General features: G+C 44.5%; 1 protein-coding gene across 1 annotated transcript in view; it reads right to left on the bottom strand.

The window, feature by feature from the left end:
- The window catches only part of GANAB (glucosidase II alpha subunit), a gene marked incomplete in the record, with an annotated part of 1,503,123 nt that overhangs the window by 942,727 nt on the left and 543,646 nt on the right, over positions 1-16,750 (bottom strand).

The raw sequence follows: 16,750 nt of genomic DNA, 5'->3' as shown, positions 1-16,750 counted from the left end.
AGTCATCACATTTGGGTTGATTCCCAAAGCTGAAGAAAAGGGTGGAGGTAGTCAAGACTATGCTTGGTGAAGGTATGAACAGATGTTCATGTTGCAGCCTCCAGGATGTCCCTTGTGAGGACCCCTCTGAATAAAGCAGGTTCATATTAGAAGAACGAAAACCCTAAACCGCGAATGCTCACATCAGCAAAAATGCCGGTAATCAAAAGTGGGATTGCGGGGTCGTGTTACAGTAAGGAGTGGGATATTTGCCCTTTCCTCACTGTAGTGTGCTCTCGGAGTTAGAATATATAGTTAGCGGGGGGTGGGCACAGCCCCCCACAATAGCAACTTCAATCACAGGCATTTTCGCTCATGTGAGCGTTTGCGGTTTAGGGTTTTCGTTCTTCTAATATGAAAGCTGCAGAGATGGAGGTTGCTCTGGTGGAATGTGTCCTGACCCTCTTGGGTGGAGGTTTCCCATGCTGTTTATAGCAGAAATGTATACTGTATACTATCCATTTGGAAATGGTTTGTTTGGATATGGCCCTACCCTCTGCTCCTGCAGTGAAGCTAACTAGCAATTGATCAGTTTTCCTAAAAGATTTAGTCCTGTCTAGGTAGAGTCTGAGCTATCCATGCACATCTAGAGAGTGCAGAATCCTTTCTCCCTTGTTTTGTGGGTTAGGGAAAAAGGTGGGCAAATGAATGGTTTGGTTGAGAGCCACAGTGGCCACCACTTTTGGCATGAAGGATGTGTTAATCCTGAGGGAGCCCCTGTCAGCATGGAAAATGATGAAGGGCTCTTCAGCCAAAATTGCTTGTAGCTCTGATACTCTTCTAGCTGAAGTGATGGCCAGAAGCAAGGCAGTCTTCCAAGAGAGACATTTTAACTCTGCTGAAGCTGCGGGCTCAAAGGGGCGCAGGGTGAGCTTTTCCAAAACAAAGTTTAGGTCTCAAGCTGGGGTAGGAGCTCTTCTGGGTGGCCTCAAGTTGTTAGCCCCTCTTAGGAAAGTACAGTTGTGTACACCTACCATAAATGTAGATGTTCGAGTGTCTTCACTGTTGCAGTCATAACTGTAGGGTGCTCCTGCCGGCAGGCAGCCCGAGGTCGGCCAGAATCCCAAAGTCTGGGTCCGGCGTCGGCTGTATAAGCTAGTATCCTGACGTCAGTACGCCTTGGTACATAGCCCTCAGCCGACGCCATCTTCTCCAGCCTTTCTTGCCCTAGATGTCAGAATACTCCAATAAATCAAAAATGAATCCAACAAGGAAACACAAATACACCACAAAAAAGGAATAGAGGGGATAGGAGGGAGGGAAACCCCGACTGCAACAGTGAAGACACTCAAACATCTACATTTATGGTAGGTGTACACAACTGTACTATGTTCTTCGTGTTTCACTGTTGCAGTCATAACTGTAGGGTGGAATCCCAAAGCAGTGTAGAGAGGGAGGAGGCTTTAGATAGAAGAAGGGGAGGCAAGAATACCCTGCAAGACAGCAGAGGCAAAGCCTGCCCTAGACTTAGAAAACAAAGGGAGATTGTAGTGCTTGGAAAAAGTATGCACTGAACTCCAAGTGGCAGCTTCCAAGATATCCTTGGTAGGTACTCCTCTGAGAAAAGCTGCAGAAGTAGCAGCTGCTCTAGTAGAATGACTTCTAATGGTTCCAGGAAACTGTTTACCATGATGAGTGTAACAAAATCTGATCCCATAAGCAATCCATTTGGAAATGGTTTGTTTAGAAATAGGTTTTCCAAGTGAACTGGAGGCAAAGGAAACAAACAGTTGGTTAGACTTTCTGAAATCTTTAGTCTTGTCCAAGTAAAATCTTAACTGTCTGTGCACATCCAACAAATGCAAAATCCTTTCCCCTTTATTTTGAGGATTTGGAAAGAAAGTAGGAAGGTGAATAGTCTGATTCAAGGCCACTTTCAAATCACCTTAGGCATGAAAGTAGGATTGGTCCTCAAGGATACTCTGTCCTGATGGAAAATAAGGTAAGGCTCCACAGCCATAAGAGCTTGCAACTCTGAGACCCTTCTGGCAGAGGTCAAAGCTAACAAAAGAACAGTCTTCCAAGATAGAAACTTAATATCTGAAGATGCAGCAGGCTCAAAAGGAGGCAAAGTAAGTTTTTCTAAAACATAATTAAGATCCCAGGCAGGGACCGGAGGGGTCCTTGGAGGCTGCAAATTCTTAGCCCCCCTCAAAAACGGTTTCACCAAAGGATGTGAAAAAACAGGAGGGTCAGAACTGAAATGCGCAGAGATAGCAGAAGCATGAATCTTAATGGAAGAAAATGAAAGTCCCTTAGATAAAAGCTCCGAAAGGTAAAGCAAAATATAGGAGAGATCAGGAACCTGAGGATCAGAACCTCGGTCCTGCATCCAAATAGAAAACCTCTTCCATTTAGAGGCATAAGATTTCCTAGTGCTAGGCCGCCTAGCTTCCAAAAGAACATCCAAAACTTGTTTGGGAAGACTAGAGGCAATCAAATTCCTTTGAAGAGCCAAGCTGCCAAGCAAAGGGTCTTGAGGTTGGAATGTAGTAACTGACCCTGATGCTGGGACAGAAGCAAAGGGTTCAGTGGAAGAATCCAAGGAGGCCCGAGAACAGGAGCTTTAGAGTCAGATACCAAAACTGTCGAGGCCAATTTGGAGCAATCAAGATGAGGAACTTGGGCTTGTCCTGCTTTATCTTCAGTAGTACCGAGGCAGTAGAGGAAGAGGAGGGAAGGCATATGCAGACAGACTTCTCCAACTGAAAGACAGGGCATCCACTCTCCATGCTGTTTTGTGGAAGGACCTGGTGCAAAAGCAAGGCAGCTGATGATTGAGATGGGATGCGAACAGATCTATCTGGGGACATCCCCAAACTGCAGTAATCCTTTTGAACAAGTTGGTGTCTAGCATCCATTCGTGAGGATCTGAAATGTTTCTGCTCAGGCTGTCTGCTAAAAGATTTTGTTTTCCTGGAATGAATTGAGCCTGGAGATGCAGATTCAAATTTAGTGCTGTGTCCCATAAACTCATAGCCAGTCTGCAAAGGGGGTAAGAATGAGATCCCCCCTGCTTGTTGATGTACCACATAAACGTGGTGTTGTCTGTGCGAATTAGCAGAGGCCCTGATTGTAAAAGGTGCTTGAAAGCCAAAAGGGCATTTTGAACTGCCAACATCTCCTTCAGATTGATGTGCCAGTGAAGATGTTCCTTTGTCCAGGTTCCTTGCTGGCAATTGTCTAGAAAATGTGCTCCCCAAGCATAATCCGAGGCATCCGTGGTTAGGATTTGAGTAGGTTGAGGGAGACAAAAAGGTTTTCCTTCGTTTAAAATGCATGCCCAGGACCACCAGAGGAACTCCTTCTGGAGACAGGGGATCAGAGGAATCAGAATATCCAGATCGTGATAATGCTGTGACCATACACTTTTCAGATACCATTGAAGCTTTCTCATGTGAAGCCTTGCGTTTGGAATCAACAGAATGCAGGAAGCCATGTAGCCCAGAGCCTGCAGGAATTTCCTTGCAGTGAGCTGAGATAGAGTTGCCAAGGTGCTGAAAGCAGAAGCCAGCTGAGTTTGTTTTTCTGGAGTGAGGTAGGCCCTTTGTAAGGTTGTGTTTAAGAGGGCTCCCAAGAATACCATTTGTTGAGAAGGGATCAAATGTGACTTTTTTATGTTCACTGAGAATCCCAGTAAGAGAAGAAGACGTTGAACGAAGTCTAAGTGTTGAAGCAGAAGATCTTTGCTGTCTGCCTGAATAAGGCAGTCGTCCAAATAGGGGTAAATCTGAATCCCTGAAGTCTGCAGTAAGCCACTACTGGTGCCAGGCACTTGGTGAAGACTCTGGGCGCAGTAGATAAACCAAAGGGCAGAACAGAGAATTGAAAGTGCCTCGAACCTGAGGAATTTCCTGCGGTCTTGTCTGATAGGGATATGCAAATAGGCTTCCTTTAAGTCCAATGTCACCATCCAGGCGTCCTGAGAGAGCATTGGAAGTAACTGTTGCAGAGTGAGCATCTTGAACTTTGGAATTTCCAAAAGGTGTTTAACACAGAAAGGTCTAGAATAGGTCTCCAAGAGTTTTGTTTTCTGGGAACCAGAAACAGCCTTGAATAAAATCCTTTTCCCATTTCCAAGAGTGGAACAGGCTCTATGGCTCTCATGGCCAGAAGAGCATCCACTTGAGTTAAGGCCTCTGACCATTGAAGTTTTGGTAGATCTGGCCAACCGTGAGTCCTTGGCAAAGTGTGAAAGTGGAACTTGTAACCCTTTAAAATCACATCCAATACCCATTTGTCCTGGGTAATATGAGTCCAATTCCTGTAAAAAAGAGACAGTTTTCCTCCGAGAGGGGCATCCAGGTGAAGAGGTCCTGAAGCCCAACCGAGAGAGTCATTGAGTTTGTTTTCTTTGAGATTGGGATCTGTCTTCTCCCCTTCTAGGTGAAAAAGCAGCCCATTGTCTAGATCTGTACGAGGTCTGGCCTTGACCACGACCTCTGGAGCGTCTATATCTTCCCCTTTGAGGCCTGTCAGACGTGGGAAAGGACCAATTTTTAGTGGGCCAATTCCTGGAAAATCTAGGAGGCGGAACCTGCAAGAAGTCTTTTACAGTCTGCATGGACTTTGCCTTTTCTTCCATCTTTTTAATAACTTCCTCAGCCTTAGAACCAAAAAGAACATCATGTTGAACAGGGCATCTAATAACTTAGCCTTAACCTGTTCAGGCAAACTTTGTTCACGAAGCCAGGCATGTCTCCTAATCACAGTACCAGAGGCAGCAGCCCTGCAGGAAGCATCCAAGGCATCAAAACCACAATGTAAGCTATGCTTGTTAACCTGTTCAGTAGCATGCAAAACATCCTGAAGTTCCTTATCCTCTGCACAAGCAGGTACGGAAGCAAGCTTTTGCTTTAAAACAGACAAAAGAAATTGCTGGTATTTAAACATATGAAACTGGCAATTCAATGCCCTTACAGAAAGGGTAGCAGAAGTATATACCTTTTTGCCCCACCTGTCTAAAGCACGAGAATCCTTCTCAGAGGGAATAGGATTTTTAGAAGTAGCAACCTTAGCAGCCTTAGAACCCTGAGAAATAGTTTCAGGGTCTGTAGAAGGATTCTTAAATAGAAATAAATGAGAGTCAGGAACCCTATAAAATCTATCAGGCTTAGAAGGAGCAGGAGGCATGGAATCAGGATTCAAATTAGCCTCAGAAAAAGCATCATCCACAATGTCCAAAACAGGAGGGATAGCTAAAGGCCTTTGCTGAGGAAGAAGAAGAAATTCTCTAAGCCTCTTTTTGGAAGCAGAATATTCCTGTCCTTCCCAATGAAAATGTTCCCTCATCTCATGCAAGGTTTCCCCAAAAGAAAAATCCTCAGGCGGAGAGGCCGAGGGCAAAGATTCCTCAGCATCCGAATCCTCATAAGGGGGGAAAGAATAGTCCTGATCAGAGGAAGAAACAGAAGAGACAGAGGCCTGGTCAGAAGAATCCAGAGTAACATCTTGTCGAGGCCTTTTCTCAGGAGGGGGGTGAGAACCCCTAATCATTGTAAGCAAGTCTTCAGCAATCCTCAATAATTGTTTTTGTGCCTTGGGAGTGGATTCAGAAGCAGTTTGAGCTGAAACCTTAGACTTAGAAGGAGTCTTTGTCTTTGCCTTTGAAATAGTAATGTGAGTAGGCCTGAAAACCCCCTCAGAAGCCGGTACCTGCACAGCGGTTCCGGACCCATCTGAAGGAGCGACGTCCGAAGGTCCTGCAGCAGTTAAAATAGTGGGCCTTGATGGCTCCCCATGGGAGTCCGTATCGGCCATCAGTTCAGAAGCGGCGGACGACAGGGGCTGCAAAAGCACCTCACTGATGACAGCCGAACCGGATGCTGGCTCCAGCTGCAACGAGTCCTGTTTGGACCTCGGAGGCCTGTCTTTATCTTTGCACTTCTTTAGAACTCCGGTAGTATCCGACGACATTCTGTAATTGAAGCGTCTGCCAAAATAATTTAAAGCCCAGTCGTACCTGCGTTTGATAGTACGAGAGTTGAACCTGGCACAGAACCGACAACAAGAAACGTCGTGGTCAGGGCCTAAGCAAGGTAGACAGTAAGAGTGGAAATCTTTATGAGGTATTTGTTTCCCACACGCTATACAATTATTAACTTTTTCTGACATCGGAGGAACAAGAAAAAGATTCCCCAACGGGGTACTTAGCTTTGAGAAGAGAAGTAACAACTTCGGACCGAGAACAATCAAGAATGCTGTTTGAAAATCGCCAACCAACGTTTTGCGAGCTGCTTTCCACCGCACGGCAAGAAAGACTGGAGAAGATGGCGTCGGCTGAGGGCTATGTACCAAGGCGTACTGACGTCAGGATACTAGCTTATACAGCCGACGCCGGACCCAGACTTTGGGATTCTGGCCGACCTCGGGCTGCCTGCCGGCAGGAGCACCCTACAGTTATAACTGCAACAGTGAAACACGAAGAACATCTGTTTGAGAGGATGTGAGAAAAGAGGTGAGACTGTGCTGAAATAAGCAAAGATGGCAGAGACATGAATTTTAATCGAAGAGAAGGATAGACCCCTGTTTAGTAGGTTTGCCAGGTAATCTAAGATGAGAGGTAGGGAGGGGCTGTGCCATTCTGGCTCCCTTAGCCTGGATCCAGGTGCAAAACCTTTTCCACTTGTCAGCATAAGACTTTCTAATGCTAGTGTGTCTGGCCTCACGTGTAACATCTAGAACTTGTTTGCTTAGACTGACCGCTTGAGTAGAGGTCAGGGAATAAGCCAGGCTGCCAGACTGAGGATCTGCAATTGGGGATGCTTGAATTCTCCATTCCTCTGGGTCAGGAGTGTTGGGTTCTAAGATATGTGCCATTGTGGTAGGGGTGACCAGCTGCGCAGCAGTGGGTACCAGTGCTGGCGTGGCTGGTCTGGGGCAATCAGGATTGTCCTCAGTTTTTCCAGTACCCTTGAAAGCAGTGGTAGAGGGGGAAATGCATCGACCAAGAGGTTTACCCACTGGAAGGATACAGCATCCACTTTCCAGGCCTTGCTGTGAGGTTCCCTGGTGCAGAATTTGCCAAGCTGATGACTGGAGTGGAAGACAGATCGACCTTCGGGGTACCCCACTTCTGGGTTACAAGGGTGAAGGTTTTTTTGGTCTAGCTGTCACTTGTGTGGGTCTAGCAGGTTTCTGCTTAAGTTGTCCGCCAGAGAGTTTAGACAGCCTGGCAGGAATTGTGCTAACAGATGTAGTTGCACGGCTGAGGCCATGTGCCAAAGGGTCATGGCGAGCCTGCACAGAGGATAAAAAGTACAGTTTGTACTGGGTCCTCGTGGCTAGATGAAAGAAGTAGGCTGTCAGGTAGGATTGTTTTTCTGGTGTAAGGAATGCCATCTTGGATGTGTGTCCAGGCTTGCTCCCAGGAATACAATTTTTTGTGTGGGTACTAGTTTGGATTTCTTTTCGTTGATGGTATACCCCAGGCAGGTCAGTAGGTCCTTTACAAAGGTCAGGTGCTTTAGCTGCTTTTCCTGACTGTCTGCCTGAATCAGGCAGTTTAAGTATGGGTAAATTTGAATATTACTTTGTCTGCAAAAAGCAATGGTGGGAGCCAGAAATTTTGTGAAAACTCTGGGAGCACTGGAGAAGCCAAAGGGAAGTTCAGATAACTGAAAGTGCAGTTATCCTGCCCAGAAACCTAGGTATTTCCTGCATGATTATCTGACTGGGATGTGTAGATAGGCCTCTTTTAAGGTCTAGGGTGGCTAATGAAGCATCCTTGGAGAGCATAGATAGAAGCTGCTGGAGGGTGAGCATTCTGAATTTTGGTATCACCAGAAAGGTGTTTAGAATGGATAGATTGAGGATGGGGCACCATGTGCCCTCTTTTCTGGGTACCAGGAAGAGTCTGGAGTAGAAACCTTGGCCTAGCTGTTTTGAAGGAACATGCTCTATTGCCCTCAGTGCAGGGAAAGGATTTGCTTTTTGGCCTCTGCCCACTGGTTTGGGGGAAGATCTGGGAACCCCTTTGGGGTTGGCAGAGTGTGGAAATAAAACCTGTATCTCAGGGACACTATGTTGAGGACCCAGCAGTCATTGGTAATGGTGGCCCAGTTGCTTGAGCGGAAGGAGAGTTTTCCCCCCTAGGGGCAAGAGCAGGTAGGCAGAGGAAGGGGGTGGAAGTGTAAAGTCATTGTGAGTTCTTACCATAAAGGGGTGGCTTTGCACTCCCTGGTTTTGAAGAGGATTAACTACATTGCTTAGATCTCTGTATTCCCTGGGGCTGTTGTCTGGGGGGCCAGCTTCCCCTGGGTCTGTGCTGAGCTTTCTTACAGGGGGCAGGAAAGGACCAGTGCTTGGAGGGGCAATGCCTACTGAACCTCTCAGTGGCTGGACCTGTAAGAAGTCTGTCTGCATAGATTTAGTTTTTTCTTCCATCTTTATGACCCCTTCTGCCTTGGTGCTAAATAAGTTGTCTTTGTGCAAGGGTGCGTCCAATAATTTGGATTTGACATGGTCTGGCAAGGGCTGTTCTTTAAGCCAAGCATGTCTTCTAAGGACAGAACCAGTGACTGCTGCCCTGCAAGATGCTTCTAGGGCATCAAAACCAGACTGTAAGGTGTGCTTAGTTACTTGATTTGCAGAATGCAGTAACTCTTGTAACTATTTTCTGCACAAGCAGGGAAAGAGGATATTTTTTGTTTGAGGAGTTCTTTGGTATGTTGCTGATATTTTAGCATATAAAACGGACAATTTAATTTTCTAATAGCAACAGCAGCAGAGGTGTATACTTTTTTACCCCATATGTCTAAAGCTCGGGAATCCCTATCTGAAGGGGTGGGATTCTTAGCTGAAGTTGCTCTGATTCCTTTAGGTCCTTGAGAGATGACCTCGGGGTCAGCAGTAGGATTTTTGAAAAGAAATTTGTGAATCAGGGACTCTATAGTACCTGTCAGGTTTTCTGGGTGCAGGAGGGAGGGTAGGAATCAGACTGGATTCCATAAAATCATCATCCACAACATCCAGGACAGGCGGGCTGGCCAGAGGAATTCCCTGAATATCTGACTGAGGATAGTCCTGACATTCCCATTGGAAATGCTCCCTTAAAGAATGTAGGGTTTCCCAAATGAAAAGTCCTCGGGTGGAGAGGCTGAAGGGTTTGATTCCTTTGCATCAAAATCCTCAAAAGCAGAGAGGGGTTGCATATCTTCATATTCAGATGCATCCGAGTTATCGGACTCCTGTTCAGATAAAACTATTAGGGACAAGTCTCTTTTGGAAGGGGTAGCCTGACTTCCCCTGATAAGCATTATAAGGTCTTCCGCCATTTTAAGCATTTCAGACAGAGACAAGAAGGCCAGTGCCTGAGCCTGGGTCGTTGTTTTTTTGGGTGTGGTTCATACCCTGGGCTTTAGAAACTCTGTAGCTTTTGAAAGAACTGTAGACACAAAATAAGTTGTCGGCCTGTGTTGACTATCAGTAGTGCGAAGTACTTCCTTGGAAGCCGGTGCCTGCTCAGAGGCTCTGGGCCCATCCAAGGTAGAGATATCCACAGGCTCCTTAGTCGAAGAATCTTGCGGCATACCAGACTCCGAAAGGGTCTCAGTAGCGCCTGTGAATCCACAGACGCGTGCATCAGGGGCTGCGAAAGCACCTCACTGAGGACCAGAGAACTGACTAGCTTAATAGAAGCGTCGTCAGTCTTGGACCTGTGCGGTTTATCTAAGTTTTTTTAGAAAATCTGTTGTCTGATGGCTTACGGAAGCCATATCGGAATTTGAGGACTGAGTGTGAAAACTGATGATGTATAGTTCTGGCGTTGAGCAAAGCACAAAAGCAAAAGCGGTGAATGTCATGGTTTTGGCCTAAACAAGTGACGCAGTAAGAATGAAAGTCTCAGTGTGGTATTTGCTTTCCACAGGCGAGAGAATTGTTAACTTTTTCTGACATTGGTTAGAGCAAGAAAAAAGGATCCTCAATGGGGTACTTAGCTTTAGAAGACTTCAACTTCAATTCGGAAACGAAAAACTCGGGTAGCGGCTGACCAGCACTCGTGCAAACTGTTTCTGTTTCGGGCTCCTTGGCAAGAAAAACTGATGTAATGGCGTTGGTTGCCTGATTTTATACCACTGACTACTTGACGTCAGTCCTGCAGCGACAGCAACAGATGCAAAAATACGAAGCCTCTGGTATTCAGGCCGACTGAGGGCTACCCTGGCAGGGATAACCCAAATGTCATGACTGCAACAGTGAAACACGAAGAACATCAAGCATTTCCCTTTGCTATTGAAGTTGGGAAAGAGCACAAGTAAATAAATGGGCTATGACTCAGTAGGCCACTTTAGGTATTAAAAAAAGACTGACATGTACAGAAACCCTGGCCTTATGAAAACACAAGATGTGGGTGCGCAAGTTAAGGCTTTTAACTCAGACATCCTTTTTGTAGAAGTAATAGCCACCAAAAGCACTTAAAGAGCAGCTTTAAATCTATTGTAGTATCTGGCTTGAAAGGAGGCCTAGTCAAAACTTGCAAAAGTAGAGTCAAATCCCAAGGCAGAACTAAATCTCTGATGGGGGGGGGGGGGTCTAAGGAAGGAAGGTGCCTTTCAGAAAGCCATTTGATGGTGTGAGAGAAGTGGTAGAAGTATTCACAAAAGTTAGATATGGCAGTTAACTGGACTCTCACTTTGGTCAGAGCTACTCTGCTATCAAACTTAGTCACAGCTATTCCAAAAGCTTCTATCATTTCTTTGCTCCTTCAGATATGATTTTTAGATTTCCTAGCAGCTTTGATAGTGGAAGAGGTCCAAATAGAAGATATTTTCCATTTGCTGTCAAACACTATCTAGAAGGTTTTAGGAATAACAAGAGTATAAAAACTACTTCCAGAAAACTTAAGATCTCTAGTCATTACTGGAACTAGAAGAATGAAGAGCTCCATCTTATGGACTTGAGATTCGGGTGATGTTGACCTAAAAATAAGAGATCAAGTCAGGGGACTGGGTCCAGGAAGCAGAGAGGAGTCAACCGATGACACCAAAGGAAGAGGAATCAAAATTGTCTGGGCTAAAAGGGGGGCTATGAGGATCACAATCACATTGCAGTGTTTTGCCTTCTGAAGAGAAAGTACAGCTGTGTAAGAACTTACCTTAACCGTACTGCTGCAGTATTCCAAACAGATAGGTCATCTCTGCTGACATTTTACTGGGGTACCAAAGCTTAACAGTCCCCGACAAATGCCTCTGATGCATGATTTCACCTCGTAAACATAGGAATATACAAGTGAACATATGAGCATAGATCCTCAAGACCATCTCCAAGCCAGAGGCCTAAAAACCCCTGAGAAACTGACTAGTCAGCTAGCAGGCCTTCAAGCAGGGAGTGGTAGAAGCACCCTCAGTCCTAGGGTCTTGCAGACAGGACAGAGAGATGAAGAGATGTTATCCCAAACATAGGAGAATGAAGGTGGGAAGGAGTCCTGCAACAGTTATTAGTATATCAACTCTTATGGTAAGTTCTTGTACAACTGTACTATATCCCGATTGCGATCACTGCTGCAGTACTCCAAACAAATGGGTGATTCTCCGATATGAAGGGAGGTTGGTTAATGGAGAGAACTGTCCAAGAGGTTTAAGCAGAAAGACCTAGTGAATGCATCAAATCTGTAGTGTTGAGTGAAAGTGTGTACAGAGAACAAGGTGGCCACTTCCAGAATAGTCCTGGCATCAACCCAAGTAGAAGGCCCCTGGGGATGACACGGTCCTGTACAGTGAGCTTGGGGACAGGAGGGCAAGGATTTACCACATTGATAAAATGAGATGGACTTGGAGATCAAGCTTGTAATGGAATGTTTAGAAACTTGTTGTCCCAGTTTGGAGTCCATGAATGAAACAGTCTGGCTTACAAATAAATTGTCTTGTTCTAATAAAAACTCAGCTGTCTGTGCACATCTAAGGCAAGCAGGAGTCCCCCCCCCTTCTGAGATTGGAAAGAAAGTAGGGAAGTATATGGCGTAGTTGAGGGACATTTCTAGACTATTCTAGGCATGAAAGAGGTTAACCCTCGGACTGTCAGAGAAAAATAAGGCAGGTTGGAATGGCCACGAGTGTCTGTAGCTCAGAGACTCTCCTAACAGAAGTGAGAGCCCATAGCAAGATAGTTTTCCAGGTGCAGAATGAGACTGGCTGAAACAGCTGGTTCAAAAGGAGGTACAGTGAACTTTTCCCATACAAATTATAGGCCCCAAGCAAGGGGCATGGGCTTCCTTGGGGATCTTAGATGTAGCATCCCTTAACTGTTTGACTTCAGGCCTGGACATAAAAGATGGCATGGCCAAAGGTGACAGACAGGTGGACCATTATGGAGGAGTATGCAAGCCCTGCATTCACAAGTTCATACAAATACTTCAGGATAAAGACACCTCGTGGGGCCCTGATAATTGCCATGACACCAGAAATAAACCCTCTCATATGGCTATACAGGATTTTATAGTAGTGAGTCTCTGCCTACTGTTGGATGCAAAGTCCTCTGAAAACGTGTGCCTGAAAGGAATCAGAATCCCATCATCCGCAGGCTTAAGTTCAAGGATGACAGATTTGGACATAGCAGTCAACCGTTCTGCTGTGTGAGAAGATCTGCCTCGTGTGGTAGTTTTGGCGGTTGCTTCGGGCTAGATGAAAGGGGGAACCAATGCGGTCTTGGCCAAAAGGGTGTCACCATTAAGTTTTGGTCTTTTATTAATACCTCCATGTCCATTTGAAGGAGAACTGATCTCTCCTCCTAGGTGAGGGATAAGGGCTCCTGGTGCAAAACAGGGGGAATCTGTTTGTTGCACTCTGAGGCAAATAAATCTGAGGTGCTCCACACCTGTATAGGATGTCCAGAAAGACTTGCCTATTTGGGATCCATTCATGAAGGTCCTCAATGGACATGCTTAATGAGTCTGCTAGTCATGGTATGGATCATATGTGGCAAGCACAGACATGCTCTCCAAGCTAGTCTGCACAGTTGCTATGATCTGGTGCCTCCCTTCTTGTTTATGAACCACATGACTGCAGAGTTGTCTGTGAATACGCAGAGAGCCTAGTGTCCAGATACGAAGCAAAATATGAAGCGACAGGATGAGAGCCCTCATCTCCTTTAGGATGATGTGATCCTCTTTGATCTTGATTTAATACCTACCCTGAATTCTGTGGTAACCTGTTCAGACATCCCGGGTCTTGTCTGAGGTATCTGTGTACATCTCCTGAGAAGGAGTTTGTGGATTGAAAAAGCAGAGTTGAGTTTTACCTGGTCCACCCACCATGAGTATCCCTTCTGAGATGGAGTGAAGTTGGCTTACCACTTTTTTAAAATTTTCGCCTAATATTTCTGCCCTGGTTTTGATCTGAGGCACACGAAAGGATCACTTCTTAGTGGGGTAATTTGAGGGGGGGGGGCTAAGCAGGCGGGCCCTACAGAGAGTCTGATGCTCTACATGGCCTTTGTCTTCTCCTCCAAGTTCTTAAAGGCACTTTGGGGATGGAATCCAGAGAAAAAGAAATCCTTGTCTAAAGGGGCATCAAAATCTTCAGCTTTAACATGCTCTGGAATGGGCTTTTCCTCTTCACCATTCATATCTCTTGATAACTGCCCCTATGGCAGTTTCTGTGTTGATACTTCCAAAGCAAAGCCACATTATGGAGTGCTTAGCAACTTGGGAACAGATGATGCACAAGTCTAATAATTCCTTTTGGACAGCACTAGCCTCAGTCTCCTCCACATTGTTTCTTCTGATCCAGGAGAGTTTCTTTTTGTTTAATCCCATGAAACTGGAAACTGACTCTTCACCCGCGTAGCTCAAGTGTATTAAACCTGTTTAAACTGGTTTTAGCCCTTTTGTCCTCACTCTTAGGACTTCTTCAGAAACTTAAAAACATAGAAGCTGTCCTTAAATACATAAGTCACGACAAGTCAAACTCTTAAATCCTTGTAATCTAAATAAAAACAAACATTAATAGTACATATTCTTACAAAAAACTTAAATACTGAAATGTTAATTGATTTATAAAAACCTGATTATGTAAAATATAACACACCCTAAAATGTACATTTAAAACTCAAATATGAATATTACCACAAAATTTCACTAAATTAAAACTGAATTTAAGTTAAAGTCTAGCTGCTCTTAATCTTAAAACACTGACAGAGTGGAAGAAAGTTTACAATTGGTTTTTAGATTACATGGACTTAAGATTGTATAGTTTAAGTCTCAGTTAAATTTCTCTCTTTTGGGTTTCTTATAACATGACAGGAATGGATCCCATTCCTAAGTCAAAGTACGATCAACATTTGGGAAATTAGTATTTGTTTTAATCTTTGTTGGCCTAAAGTGCTCTTCGCAGTACCTGCAATCTGCCCAGAATTTACTCCCAACTACAATTCATATGGAGTTACATGCATCTGTGGCATATCTAAACTGCAAATTCTTTAGAAGACCTATTGCTCCTACTATTACTACTGGAACTGTCTTGGGTAACCTCCTTCCACATTGTCCTCTTCTGCCTGCAAATCCTGGTATTTTATGACCTTCTCACCCTCTGTACGCAATATATTAACCACTAGGTGCAGCAATTTCAATGATCAATGCTATTTTTGCCTTCTTTCTGTGGACTACTATGTCTGGTTTTCTTGCATCTATTTTTTTGAATTGTTGGTAATGGGTGATCCTGTGTGATATAAACTTCTTCACACCCTATTATTTCTGGTATGGATTAGTCATGTGAGTTTGGAGATGTATTTAATGACAGCCTCTGAATATTTTTAAATGTTTCTCAAGTAGTCCTAATAGACTGAGGACAAAAGCAATAAAACAGGTTTAATAAATTTTCTTGTGACATTTTATTTCCATTCTCATGTCTTTACACATTTGTTGAGCTCTTCAAAGCGCATATTTTTTTTATTCCAACCCCCATCAAGGGATTTGCTATTATTTTGCAAAGAGTTTTTGAAGTGCAACCTTTGGGTCCCTTGGAATCTCAGGACACCACCCAGGATCCATAACTGAATTCCTATACAGGTGCATTCTGTGGGACTCTAGCACTTTGTAGAACCAGTTTGGTTTCTTAAAGAAGGGGGGGTTGGTAGTCAGGCTGCAGGGATGTGCCGTGAAACATCCACCGCCTCCAATACTAGAGGAATGGAAAGAGGTTTTGGCTCAGGAAAACCAAGAAAAGTACAGTTTTGTACCTACCATAAATGTAGATGTTCGAAGATCCACATTGCTGCAGTCCTTACATATGGGTAGTCCGCTGTCCTCGGTCGGCCCGAATACCAAAGTATTAGGCTGACGTCGGTCATGGGCGCTCAGATCTGACATCAGAGCGTCAGGGTATAAAAGCGCATGACCGACGTCATATCCTTAGTCTTTTCTAGCCCCAGATGTCAGAAGGCCCTAAAAAGAAAGGCCACAGCCCAAAAACAGGATACCTCCCAAAAACATGCCCAACAACAACCATCACCCAAACCATATAACCATGCCAAAGTACAGAGGGGAAGGAGGGAGGGTAAATTGGACTGCAGCAATGTGGATCTTCGAACATCTACATTTATGGTAGGTACAAAACTGTACTATGTTCTTCATCTCACATTGCTGCAGTCCTTACATATGGGTAGAATCCCAAAGCAGAGGTAAAGGGAGGATGGAAAAATCATAAAGCATTAGGGGCTGCTAAAATGCCCTGTAATATTGCAGTGGCAAATCCAGCCCTAGACTTAGAATAAAGAGGAAGGTGGTAATTCTTGGAAAAAGTATGTACTGAACTCCAAGTGGCTGCTTCCAAAATATCTTTTGTAGCTACCCCCCTTAGAAAGGCAGTAGAAGTGGCAGTAGCTCTAGTGGAATGAGGTCTGATTCCAGCCGGAATCTCCTTACCATGATGGGAATAACAGAAAGAAATACAAAACCCAATCCATTTAGAAATAGTTTGTTTTGAAACAGGTTTTCCCTGAGAACCCAAAGCAAAAGAAACAAACAACTGCTGAGACTGCCTGAACCCCTTGGTTCTGCTCAAATAATAACGTAACTGCCTGTGAATATCCAAAGTATGCAAAATCTTCTCCCCTTTATTTTGAGGGTTTGCATAAAAAGTAGGCAAATGAATAGTTTGGTTCAAGGCCACACTAGAAACCACTTTAGGCATAAAAGAAGGATTAGTACGCAAAGATACCCTATCCTTATGAAAAATCAGGAAAGGTTCCACTGCCATAAGGGCCTGTAATTCAGAAACCCTTCTTGCAGAGGTAAAGGCCAACAAAAAAGCAGTCTTCCATGATAAATACTTTAACTCGGCAGTAGCTGCAGGCTCAAAAGGTTGTAGAGTAAGCTTTTCCAACACAAAATTGAGATCCCAAGCAGGAGTAGGAGCTCACGTGGGGGTCTTATGTTCTTTGCCCTCTAAGAAATTGCTTAAACAAAGGATGGGAAAATAAAGGAGGGTCACAGTCATAGTGAGCAGAAATGGCTGCAGCATGAACCTTTATCGAGGAGAAAGACAAACCCTTGTCCAATAACTCAGTAAGATATTGAAGAGAAACAATTAAATCAGGCTTGGAAACATCAAAGTCCTTCGCTTTGCTCCAAAGAAAAAATCTCCTCCATTTATCAGCGTAAACTTTCCTTGTACTAGGCCTTCTGGCCTCCAAAATAACATTCAAAACGTGTTGTGGAAGCTGAGACCCTCCAGGGTCTAAAACAGAATATGCCAGGCTGTGAGATGCAGAGACT

This window comes from Protopterus annectens, chromosome 6.part1 (genome assembly GCF_019279795.1).
Source record: "Protopterus annectens isolate FY-2018-M chromosome 6.part1, PAN1.0, whole genome shotgun sequence".
NCBI lineage: Eukaryota > Metazoa > Chordata > Ceratodontiformes > Protopteridae > Protopterus > Protopterus annectens.
This window is presented reverse-complemented; position numbering and strand designations above follow the sequence as displayed.